Here is a 14,094-nt window from a genome sequence, read left to right as displayed (position 1 = left end):
TCGGTCAGCTAAGCGTAACTGTTAATTTCTTTTATCTCTACCATCCTTATCATTTGAACCCATGCGCTTCTTGACAAACATTTATTTAAAAATAGCCTCTCACACTTCAACAGTGGGTAATATACCATAAGAAGGTATTGGGGGAGTGTACTCAATTCATGATTTTTTTTCTCTTTTGAGATACATGATGTACAGCAGAAATTGGTTCAATTGGTAGTATTGATAAAATTTAGCGAAGAATCAAGTCGAGGATAGAGCCCCTTGTTCTTTCTCCGACGTCTTGGAATAAATAAAAATCATCCAGATTGCTCAAATGTCTGTTTACCAAGATTTCCAATTTATAGGAGGCAGGGTTAAAGTGGTTCATAATGAGGCAATCGCACTTGGCTACCTGCTTAAGTTACCTATACAGATTTTGTTATACTTCGCAGAATTGTTCTCTCTGTGATACCTGATCTGCAACATTTGGACGATACCCGTAATCAGATATGAACTTTATCTAACTCATAAATTCATGTTTCACAGAACTTTTAATAAGAAGCATGACAAAATCTCACCATAATGACAATATTGATCCCCTAGCTCTGGATAGCATCGAGTCACTGTTAGCCTAATCATATCAGCATTTGTTGAGCTAAACAAAATTTCAGATTGGTTTAATTTTAAATAAATTAAGTAATTTGAATAACATTTAATCTCATTTCTAATGTTTCGGCAATTAATAATTTTAAATATTCATTTTAAATTATACCAATTAGCAATTAATAATTTAAAATATTCTCTCTGTTTATTAATAAACAGCGGTAATATTTTAAATTATTAATTGCCAAAACATTAGAATGAGATTAAATGTTGACTCTATTAATATACGCAGACCTTATAATATTTCGGATTCGTGGACGCTTACGCGCATGCATGAAGAGTAATTCATACATTGGTCTATATAAATAATCTCGTGTCTATATAAATAATGTCGTTAATTTTGTATAAAACATAGGGGGGTATCATTCGTGTATCATTTTTTTACTTCTTGTTTTTTTTTTTTTTTTTTTTTTTAGCGCATCGGCTTCTGTGGCCATATAATGCACCTCCAAAGGTGTTTGCAGTACTTTGATCTAAGCCCGAGGCGGGATTCGAATCCACGACCTTTCGGTTGCTGGAAGGCACTTTACCCGCCCGGCTAGACCGGTCGGCTGTACATACCGAATAAGGTGGTCTCTTAAAAGAAGTTTTAACAAAACGGTTTTAAAGTTTAATTTATGGGTGAATTAATATGATAATTGAGAGCTATTAAGTGCTCGATAATTCCTATATTCTATTATATTATAAATCAACAGGGATTACCTTTATTTTAGATATAGGAAGCTTCTTTTCCAACTCTCCTAGTCCAACTCGCTAACAATTCTTGAGGATGGCGATATCTATTTTGGAAACCAGGTGGGACATCTTCACACCTGTCAGAACCGTAGTGTTCAGACCGTGCGGTCTCAACAATGAGCGTTCAAGACTGCTGTCTTCAAACACCATGCTTCTGGCAGCAAGGAAACCATTACTTGGAATGGCATAAAATTAGATTTTTCAGGTCTAAACTGTCAATAAATATGGACCGATTATTTCTTTTGGTCCTATAGCTGGACTTGAGAGTTAAATTTAGGGGTCTAATAAAATTGGATATGTGGGGAGGTTATTATTCTCTAGATTCCTTAAGTCGGACTAGAACTTTTCGGGCGTCATGTTCACAGGAATAGAGCAACTCACAATTAATCCGAAAGTTTTGTCTTATGTTGTAGTGTTTGTTCTTCACGCATGCGTATAAATGACCAATCGTCGAACAATAGGAATGGCCTACGGATATTGATTGAAGTTTCATGTAGTTTCATCTCTAAGGTTTCTGCAATAAGTAGTTTGTGATAGTTGTGTTGAATATTTATAATTTTTGTTTCATTAAAACCGAATGAATGTCGTTCATTTATTGCGTGGAACGAAAGTTCCGATGCATTTGAACGACCCGCCCGCACAGAAGCTTCGTGTTGTTTTGCTCGAAGCTGTGCCACTCCCATGGTAGATCCTACATAAACAGCGTCGAATTTTTGCATGGGATGCTGTATACCAGGTCATGCTGTGATTGGAATGTGGTGTTTGAAGGTCGATTTCTGAAGAATGTGTTTGTTCATGGGTTTTGCTATGATTTTCGTGTAGGTTCCCTTGCATATTTGATTAAGTTTATTGTACCAGTACTCGACATATGGAATGGTATGAAATGTATTTTGGTCTTGTCAGATTTTTATGCAATGTTTGTTGCGAGGTTGTTGTTATTTATTTTATCACAGGCTATTGTTTTGACTTGGTTTATATCGGTTAGCGTCCACACACGTCTTCGAAGAGGTCGCACTCATGGAGGAGGTGCTCCCAGGATTCTTCTTGTCCACAGGCACAGTATGGGTTGTCTGTGAGACCAAATTCTTGCAGCTTTCTTCTAAAGGAGTTTTCTTCTAACGTCCGGGAGATAGCCATGTTGGGAAGAGTGGATGCACCCTGCTGATATCTGGGAGGAACTTTTTGGTATTGATTCCTTTGGATATATTCCATCGGTTCTGACAGATGTCGTTTAGGTATTCTATAAGCTTTTTGTGTTGTAAGGTTTTGCTGATTGCTGTTTCAACAGTGAAATCCATGTGGGTTATCGCTCTTCCTTTTGAGTGTTGGTACAGCAGCCCACAGTGCAAAGTCTTCAGGTCCATGGGAAGGGATCCAGCCAGGACCTCTAGCACGTGGGTGCTGACAGTGCAACAAGCTCTGGAAGTCGTAAGTAATATGGGGTGTTGATTGGATTCAAGCTTTCTTTTGTTCACTGCCGTATTTGCCTTGGTGTACCACATCCCCACAGCATATATGTCACGGCTGGGATGAAGACTGACTTATATAAGAGGGAGAGGGACCTCATTTTTAGGCTCCCGTCTCTGTGGGTTATTCTGGCTATAAGTCCCGATAGTGTTCTCATTTTGTTCTAAGGTGCTCCAGGTGTGGGGTGTAGCACAGGTTTTTATCTCGTACAATTCCAAAGTACTTCAGTTGTCTGCAATTTGATAGTCGCTCCATTGACTTTAATTTGCGGAGGCCGTTGAGTATCAAGAATCCTTTTAGCAGGATTGAACTTGTCTTGGCTCTTGAGATGATCTGATGGTGCAGTTTGGTCCATTCCTCAAGTATTTTAATTGTGCGTTTGCATTTAGTTAGAGCTGTGCCCTGCTATTAACCTCAATCAGCAGCACTAAATCATCAGCGTAAGCCTGAGAGGCGACAAGGGTGAGAACCAGATTGAGGAATCCATCCAGGACTATGTTCCACAGGAGCAACCCCAGGACAGAACCCTGGTGGAAGCCCCTGTGAACCGGTCTGGTAATGTGACAGTAAGGAGTGGTAATGGATACTCTTCTATTTTGGAGATAAGATTGTAAGCATCGACACAGGTCGTTCAGGATTTTTGCCTGTTGCAGTCTTTCCGGCATGCTGGGCCACCATAAAGAATCGAAGGCACCAGCAAAATTCACTGAGATAAGAAGAAAGTATTTACTATTACAGTGTTTGGCGGCCTCCAAAATTCTTTCTAGTAGTCTATGGTGGATCGGTCTTTTCTGAACCCAATTGGTTCTGTGACATGAGTCCTGCATCCTCTTTTGAGTGTAAATTATTCTTACCAGGGCATTATAATCCTGCAAATTAACGGCCAAAGAGCTAGAGCAGCTATGGACGAGATAAGGGTGGCAGCGTTTGATAATAAAATGGATATTATTTGTATTCAGGAACCTTATTGCTCTGCACAAATTGGTGGTAGAGCATTTAAGCTAATGGGCTTCCCAACTTCTGCAAGAATTGTGCATTCGCTTGACAGTTCGCCCAAGACAGCTATCGTCATTTTGAATAACGATTTGATGGTCACCTCTATTTCTGGTAAATGTTCTCAGAACGCAGTCTGTGTGCTTGTCTCCTTGAAATTTATAAATTTCTACATCGTTTCTCTCTATTTCCCGGCGTCAGAAGACTTCCAATTGGCTCTGCACAATATAGATAGATTATGTACAAAGTTTGCCTCGAAAAACGTGATAATTTCTGGTGATGTAAATGCAAAATCCAATATGTGGCATAGCTGGTTTACTGACCCTCGTGGTTCGGCCCTGGAAGATGTTATTCTTGCTCATGGACTTACTGTTCAAAATTTGCCTAATAAACCCTACACTTTTTCGACCGTCAACGGTGAAAGCAACATTGATATTACTCTGACCTCTGTCAAAATTGATTGTTGTATCTCTCATTGGGATGTTGTCCCAGAGTTAATCAACAGTGACCACCGTGCCATAGTTTATGGTCTTCTTCCTGGGCAGCGAGTCGATGACCTTCAACTTACTGATCTTAGGAGATTTTCCATTAAGACTATTAAATGGAACAAATTTAAAGATTTCCTCTCTGCTGTCTTTATGACAGAAATGATCGAATCCCTTAATATATTAATGGCTGAGGAGATTGTTGATTTTGTTCAAACCCAGTTGTATCTGGCCACGGATTATGCAGCGAAGGAAAAACACAACAAGACAACTCCTGTCCCTTGGTGGAACTCAGATCTTGCAAATTTAAGATCGCAAGTTCAGAAAGCAAGGAAGGAATATCAAAAACACAGACATCTGTCTCAACAGGATGTTCAAGCATACAAGGATTCTTATAGAGATACCACAAAGAAATAGCTAATGCTAAAATAGATTGTTGGCAAGGATTTGTCAAACAGGTTGGAAATTCAGAACCGTGGGGATTAGTTTACAAAATCTCCAGAAACAAATTAATCTGTGGAGAAGTGTACAATACAGTAAGAATAAACGGAGCAGAATCTGAGGACTGGAGCTCCACGGTACATGCTATAGTGTCAAGTCTGTTCCCTAAAGATATTCCAGAGTTGGATACATTGGAGCAAGGCCAGATACATCTGGAAAACAGTATGTATACGGGTTCAACTGATATTGAGTGTTTTAATCTGTTGGAGTTGGGTTCTGCCATAGCTAGACTAAACAACAAAAAATGCCCCGGAATTGACCTTGTGGAGAATCTTGTTATCGTCAAGTTTTTCAACTTATACCCACAAGTACTGCTAAATCTCTTGAACAAATGCCTCCTGGAAGGATACTTTCCAAATCAGTGGAAATTGGCATTGCTCAAGATTCTTCACAAGACGGAAAAACACATCCGATCCCCGTGCTTACAGGCCAATTTCCTTACTTGCTAATCTGGGAAAGTTATTCGAACATCTTCTGGCTCCCAGAATACTAAAGAAATTTGAGGAAAACCAACTATGCTCAAACTGTCAGTTTGGCTTCAAAAAAGGGAGGTCCACCGACGATGCTATTCTTACGTTGACGAACTTTATCCAGAATTCATCTTCTAAATATGTTTTGACAATTTTTGTGGACTTTGAGGGCGCTTTCGACTCCCTCTGGTGGGAGAGTGCCCTCAGGTCTTTAAGGCTGGATAAATGTGATAATTATGTGTACAGGGTACTGAGATCATACTTTAATGAGAGTTACATCATGGTCAAGGCAAAGCATCTGTCTTACAAGGCCCAGGTTTCGAGAGGATGCCCCCAGGGGTCTGTGTTGGGGCCTCTCCTCTGGAATGCCGTACTAGATCAGTGGCTCACGAAAACACACGAGGATTCTCTAAAGGTGGCCTACGCCGATGATCTCGTTATTGCCATAGAAGGAAGGTCACGTAAGGTATGAGAGGACAAAATTCAACCCATCTTAGATGACTTGGTGGCATGGGCTTGTTTTACTCGGAGATATCAACAAGCTCAAGATATCTCCGAGTAAAACAAATTTCATGACATTTAAAAACCACTTTAATTATGGAAGACCACCAAGAATTCAACTGAATGGTTTACAGATACCTTATGTTCCTCAAAACAAATATCTTGGCATAATTATCGATGATAAATTAACCTTTCTCCCTCATGTCACCAAACTGAAGGAAAAAATTAGAAAGTTTACTGCTTCGGTCATAAAAATCTCCAAAAGAGACTGGGGTTTGAATAAAAAGACCATGAAACTATATTATAAAGCAATATTTTTGCCTATAGTATCGTACGGAGCAGGTATTTGGCATCAGAACGTCGTTAAGGTGAAAATTAAAAATAAGCTACTATCAATTCAAAGAACAATGCTTCTGGCACTAAACCCCTCGTACAGTATCAAACAATGCCCTCCAAATCCTTAGAGGAGAACTGCCTTTAGATTTATTTATCTTATACCGTGGCATGATTTATAAACATAAGAAAGTACTGCAGGTATCTATTATGGGAACTACAACCGACCCAGTTAGTAACTTAAAGACAGAACGGAAAAGATTATGGAGTGAAATGGTTAGTATTTGGCAAAGTAGATGGAATGAGTCTGTGCACGGTGAAGTCACAAAGAAGTACAGTATATTGAAAATGTTGAGTTTGCTTCTATTCAACTTCTGTTTCGTGGTTTGCACCAAGCATGTTTACGACGTATTTATTAACAGGCCATGGACCTCTGAGGGCCAAACTATTCGACAGAGGTTTGGAGCCGGATCCTTTTTTGCACGTGTGGTCAAATGGAAGACTGGATCCATGTCTTACTGTTTTGTCCGCAATATACAGACCATCGAGTATTGCTACTTAATCAGGTTTCAGGTCTAGCTGAGGACAATGTGAAAATACTAGTTGAGAACAAAACAAACTTTGAGACTTTCCAGACATTTGCAGAATCGGTCTTTAAGAAAATACTTCAACTAAGAACTCAAATCCAAAATCGAATATAAATCTGATAGCTGAGAAGTTAATATATATGTTTGTATTCCATTAAATATAAATAGGATGATTTGTAAGATATGTAAATTGAATTGTATTGCTAGGATTTAGAGTTAAAATTCTATTATCTTTTGTACAAATGTAAATATTTACTTCGCTAAGTTTATTGGAGTTTCCAAACTGGCTTGTGTCTGCAGAGGCTTGGATTTTTTTTTTTTTTTTTTTTTTTTTGCTGGTTTCCAGGTTTGGGCAACCTGGAGACGGGATTGCTGGCACCCACTGGTATTGCACTATCTCCGGTGGGTGCGGGATTTGTGCCCAAGGCACTAAAGGTAATAGTAGACCCAGGCAGGCTGCTTGTGCCTGGGGGCAGGCAGCGGCTGCATAGATGTTGGCTGCTCCCTGGTGGCAAGGTGGACGTACACAAGCGATAAAAAGCTTTGCAGAGTTTCTGCACCAACACAGACGTGCAAGGTGGAGATGGGCTAAGGCCTAGGAGCCACCCTTGATACAGTTAAAACACACACACACACGTGTTCGTATATAATACAGTGTGTAATATATATATATATATATATATATATACATACAGGGTGTTTCAGTTAAACGTTTCAAAACTTCTAAGAGGGGTGGGGTACATCCTGACAACTCGAAATCATATAGCAATGTGGGGTCGGAAATGCTTTCCTGAAGCGGTATTGTACACAGAAGTCGTCGTGCGACGTCGTGCAGCACAGATTCGATTTTCGGTCAATGTATGGGCCGGTATTATGGAAGATCACCTCATCGGACCTTACCTGTTACCGTGTCGTCTAACCGGACCTATCTACTTGATCTTTCTGCAGCAAGTATTGCCACAACTTTTGAGAGATGAACAGATTTCTGCATCGACGCAACAGACAATGGGTTCCAACACGATGGAGCCCCTGCCCATTATAGCGGAGATGTTCGTAACTACCTGGATGTCACATTTGGTCAAGAGTGGATCGGACGTGGTGGTCACGTGCGTTGGCCTGCTCGGTCACCCGACCTATCATGTCTTGATTTTTATTTCTGGGGTCATATGAAATCGCTAGTTTATGACACCCCTGTTGACAATGCTGAGGAGCTGGTTGCAAGAATCGCAGTAGCTGCCGAAGAAATTCGAAATTCGCCTGGAGTATTCCAGAATGTTCGGATGTCCATGCGTCGGAGATGTGAGGCGTACATTGTAGCCCGTGGAAGAAACTTCGAACACTTACTTTAATCCCTGTACCTTTTGCTTCTTTTCATGTATTATTAAAACGATTTCTCACTTACGGTCTCTTTTCTTTATGGTGCTTCTGTGTACAACACCGCTTCAGGAAAGCATTTCCGACCCCACATTGCTATATGATTTCGAGTTGTCAGGATGTACCCTTACCCCTCTTAGAAGTTCTGAAACGTTTAACTGAAACACCCTGCATATATATATATATATATATATATATATATATATATAAAATCGTTAAACGTTTAATGTAAAATTAAATTAAAATATATACAGATTTTTTGAACAATATTTTTGTAAATAATATACAATTACATACACAAGAGATAAAGAAAAATCGTTGAACGTTTAATGTAAAATAAAATTAAATTATATACAGATTTTGCACAATATTTTTGTAAATAATATACATACAATTGTGCTATGCATATTATGACTTTATCTTAAGAAAAATACATACAGTAATCACTTATTTTCTTCTGCACCTTCTTCCGACTGATAATTTTGTTTTCAACATTTGTTTGGAGTGAAGAAACCATCGAAAGTCCTTCAGTATCTTCTTCAGCGGCGAAAAACATTTTTAAACGATTGATTTGTATGAGCGCTTCTTCTATTTTCATCGGTGGTTCGTCGTTAATATGTTCTTCGACAGAATGACCTCCATTCATTTCTTTATCCTCATGAGGAACTTCTTGAAAAATATCGATGATAATGTCGTTGATATCTAGAGCACCATCTTCTGTAGTGAGGTTCGAGTCTATATCTTTGTAGCCAGGGTCACTTGTAGCGGAAGTTTCGTACATTATCAATAGATGTTGAAGTCCTTGTTCTTCTTGGTACGTACTCCACATTGCTGTTCACAACTTCAATTTTTGCGTTTTGAGAAGCCAGACTTTACAAAACAGTTCACGACAGTTTGTTTTCTAATTGCGTTTACTGAAGAGGAAATCCATTGAATCGCATCTAGGATGCTGATTTTCTTTGCAAGGTCACTCGCACATGTTACATCGTTCGTGTTTGCAATGAGATGTCTTAAAACACGTTTTCTGTAGTGAAGTTTAAATTTTTTTATTATCCCTTGATCCAAGGGCTGACACTCTGCAGATGTGTTTGGTGGCAGAAAAACGATTTGAATGTTGGACAATTCAATGTGCGGTTGAGATGCAGCATTATCCATGAAAAGAATAATTTTTCTGTTTTGACGAATCATGTTTTGGTTAAAGTCGCTCGTGATATCTCGTGTCATCCATGCTTTTTTATTAGACTTCAAATCAACTTTCAAAAGATTCAACTTTATGCCCTTGAAACAACGAGGATTTTGTTGTTTTCCTATAACAAGAGGTTGTTCAAAGTCTCCCAGCATATTTGTACACAATAGTACAGTCAAGCGTTCCTTAGAAATTTTTCCGCCCTGGCACTTTTCGTTTTTTAGACTCTTGTTTTTTCAAGAAGAGCTTTAAAAAATAACCCTGTTTCGTGACAGTTGTAAATATCCTTAGCTTCAAAATCATGACATAAATCTTCCAATTTGACGGTCCACTCTGTTACAACCCCAGTATCAACAGATCCACCTTCACCACTTACGGTTTTCCAAGAAATTTTATGCCGAGTTTCGAACTTGTCTAGCCATCCCACAGAAGCTTTGAACTCATTTACTCCCATAGATTTCGCAACCTCCAAAGCCTTTTCCCTAATAATAGGCCCATTAATGGGAATTTTTTTAGCACGTGCGCGACAAAACCACTCATACGTAACATTATCAGTTTGAAGTCCAACAGTTTTCGGGAATGATTTTTGAACCTCATCATTTCAGTGTTGCCAAAATTGTTCAAGCAGTTCATTTTTTTTTCTTTAGGATGTCGCTTACCTGCGTCTTCCCGATTTTGAATTTTGCAGCGAGATTGCGAACACTATTTTTTTGCCGATCATACGCATTAATGAGTTCGACTTTATCTTTTAAAGTTAAATGTTTACGAGAAGACATTGTGCACTTCACACGACACTGAACAAAACTGAAAAGACGAAAGGCCGACCATATCCCGCCCCCCGCACACACCGAATTCATCAGAAGTTTTACACGTGCCTTAAAAGTCTTGAAAAAGGGTTTAGAACCGCGACGTAAACCTTGATCAAATTCAGAGAATCGGAAATAGAAAATAGATTGAGGCAATATGTGGAAGAAAAGTTCCTAGGAAAAGGGCCGTGAGCTCTCTCGCAGTCCGTTATGGGGAGATCAAATTAAGTGCTAATCTAAACGAAACAGTGCAGATTGCCTGTCCGCGTCCGTTACAGAGAATGTCCGCTAGACAGAAGCTGCAAACACGTTAAAACCAATGGAGGTGAGTTGGGGAATTTGAAAATGTCCGTTGTAGAGAGGTGTCCGTTAACGAGAGGTGTCCGTTAGGAGAAGTTTCACTGTATACTGTATATATATATATATATATTTTATATGTATAATGAGAATGCTAATGTATATAAAATGTATATATATCTTCTCTGTAAGTTTTTGTATATAATCTGTAAAGAATTGTGTGTACCAATAAATGGGAAAAATGGTAGTGGCGGACCTGAACGCCAAGTCGACGTTCTGGAACAGTGGTTTCAGTGATCCTCGGGGAGCTCAATTCGAAGGCTCACGGGGTGTGAGATGGTGAGCTATGGAGCGACTGGCAAGGTTAATTCTTAGCCTTGCCAGTCGACAAGGCTAATGCGCTACAGTCTAAGGTGGATTCCCATAAGCAAGGCTAATGCACTACAGTCTAAGGTGGATTCCCACAGCGTGCTGGAAAACGTGGAGGGCTGATTTGGTCTATTTAAGATAATTAAGTTGCTGGTGGAAATAAAGTCCTCTAGGCGCTGTCCATTCCTGATACTCCGGCGTCCATGTCAGTGATCAACTTAGCATTCGGGATGTGTAGTTGCGAGTTCTGCATGTATCTAATTGCGGTCATGATGTCTTTCCCCTCTGTGCATAGATCAGTGAGTGCGGGATTTCATGCGCGAATTGCGCTACAGTAAAATCAAACCCAGATAATTGAACATACTTTACCAGGCCTGCTTCAGGAGAGACTACATATTCACAAGTTCTCAAGGTAGAGTTGGGCTTATGCCTGGGAGCTAGCGTGATTAAAGAACACACACACACGAGGGTTTAATGATATGTACAGAGCATCTAATTATATGTAAATATATATTGCATGTAAATAATGTATAAACTTTGCTGTACATAATCTTGAGACTGTATATTGTGTGTAATTAATAAATGAATGAAAAAAAAAAATGCCGTGCATAGATGGAATGTCAGTGAGTTTGGAACCATTACAAGAGGGTTCATTCCAGCTGTAAGCTTTACAGTGAACAAGAGGGTGTCTTCTTGGTTTGCTCCCGCCATGACGACGAGTTACTTAATCAATGGACATGGCTCAAGGGCCAAACTATTTGAAAGACGATTAGAATCTGACCCCTACCTTAATGCGGACTTTTTGCTTCAGACAGGCAGGAATTGCTAAATAGGTTACCAAACCTCACGGAGAATAATTTACCTCTCTTGGTTCAGAGCTGGGACATCTTTGCTTTGCTTCAGGAATTCTCGTCCAAAGCTTTTAAAAGAAGATAGGAGTTAAGAACTCTATTGCAGGATACCAATTAATGGAAGTGCTGCACATTTGAAGAAAGAATGCTTGGTGTACAGTCATCTTCATTGGATGTTTCTGGATTATAGTGCGAGTTGATCTTCTGCTCCTGGATACCCAAATTCAGGCTTGCATTTATGGATGGACTCTAAGTGGAGATAATGTTTTTCTAAGTGTTATTGTTAATTTACTGTCATTATAGTGTATGTTATGTATGTATTTGCTATTTACATGTAAATAATTGTAGGCCTCCAAGTCTGGGCAGCCTTGGGGGCGGCATTGCTGGCATCTACCGGTATAGCACTTCATCCAGTAGGTCGGGATTTGTGCATTATAGCACACAGAGAATGGTTGATCTAGATGTTGTTTGGTTCCTGGTGGCGAAATGGCCTGACACAACACTTTTTTTTCAGGCCTGTTTTTGTAGAGGTTCTGCGCTGTCCCAGGAGTAATAGGTGGAGTAATAGGGTTGTCAAGGACACTACTGACACTATGCTGCTGCAACAGGATCTGGAAAGGTTGAGCAGATGGGCTGAGAGGTGGCAAATGAAGTTTAACATTGACAAATGTAAAGTACTACACATGGGAAACAGCAACCCCAGAGCAACGTATCAACTCTGTGGTACTACACTGACAGTGGTAGAGAATGAAAGGGACTTGGGGGTGGTTGTGCAGGCAGATATGAAGTTCTCTGAGCAGTGCAGACGGGCTGCAAGAGTAGCTCATGGAGTATTGTCAATGATATACAGGAATTTTTCCAGCAGGAATAAGGAGGTGATTATTCCATTGTATAAGGCGATGGTCAGGCCACACCTAGAGTACTGTATACAGGTCTGGAGGCCTCATTTCAAGAAGGATGTAGAGCTGCTGGAACGAGTACAGAGAAGGGCAACAAGATTAGTGAATGGAACAAAGGGGTGCTCTTACGAAGAAAGGCTTAAGTTTTGCAAATTACAGTGTCTGGAGACTAGGCACCAGCGAGGTGATCTGATAGAGGTGTATAAAGCCTTGAATGGTTTAAGCATGCTCAATGCTGATGGGATTCTTCCTCTAGCTCAGAAAAATCACCTGAGAGGGCATAAATTGAAATTGAGGAAAGACAGATGTAGGATAGACGTGCGGAAATTTGCCTTTAGCCAGCGGGTGGTTGGTTGGTGGAACAGACTTCCATCCCTTGTGGTGAAGGTTGATAGCCTAAATAAGTTTAAGGCTCAGCTGGACAGGTATTTTGAACGAACAAAGGGGTGAAGTGGAAGTGGGTTTTTTTTTTTTTTTTTTTTTTGGCTGATGCTGCATAAGCTTGCTTTCTTGCATCAAATGCCTCTACTAATGCTAATCTAGGAGCCACCCTTCATACCAGGACACCCACACATGCATATGTACACAAGGGGCACAGCATATATAAGAGTATGTATATAAATTTTGTACATAAATCTTGTATATAAATTGATTAATATGTATCTTGAGAATTTGGAAAATATTAAGAGGAGTTTACCTCAATATAGTACGTAGAACACTTCCGTATGATACTCTCCAGAAATTAAAACCAAAAAATCGAAACCTTACATTAGAGTAAAAAAATAAATAATTAAAAACCAATTTAACGCAATTAGAAATCAATTTAACGCAATTAAAAAGAATCTAACAATTTTTAAAGATTCAAAACGATTTTCCTTCCTGAAGCTGCCAACGCTTTTCAACCGTATGTCGTGATCACAGGAATGAAAAGTACTGAATAGCGTTGAACCTGAAACTTAAATAGTGATTATTTGTCTTCGTTTCTTTTATGTTATTCACTAATTGGTTAACTTGTTGAATAAATAAATCTTTTTGTGGAACATTACGAAGTCCAAATTCAATATCAATTACGCACTGTTTTTTAGGCAATTTTCGAGGTGGTGGTTTACTTTTATCCAAAGGACTAAATTATAATTTACCACCTCGAAAATTGCCTAAAAAACAGTGCGTAATTGATATTGAATTTGGACTTCGTAATGTTCAACAAAAAGATTTATTTATTCAACAAGTTAACCAAGTATTGAATAACATAAAAGAAATGCGACTTCCTAAATTGAATACACATGACAGTTCAGCTTTACGAGAACTTCGGCGAAATAAGGACATTATTATAGAGGGCAGATAAAGGAGATACGGTGGTAATACTAGATAAACCTGATCATATTAATAAGTTAGATTCAGTTATTTCAGATACCTCCACTTATCTTGAAGTAGACCTGGCACTGTTTACCAGTTTCGTCAATCAATACAATAAAACGTTAACTACGTATCGAAAAAACGACAACATTACTACTACTACGGCGCGGTTAAAGGAATTGAAGGTCAGAACATACAATATTCCTGCACTTTTCGGTCAGGTAAAATTACACAAGACTGGA

The sequence above is a fragment of the Mastigoproctus giganteus genome, chromosome 5 (assembly GCF_048544385.1).
Source record: "Mastigoproctus giganteus isolate SK-2022 chromosome 5, ASM4854438v1, whole genome shotgun sequence".
Lineage (NCBI taxonomy): Eukaryota > Metazoa > Arthropoda > Arachnida > Uropygi > Thelyphonidae > Mastigoproctus > Mastigoproctus giganteus.
Note: the sequence above shows the minus strand (reverse complement) of the source record.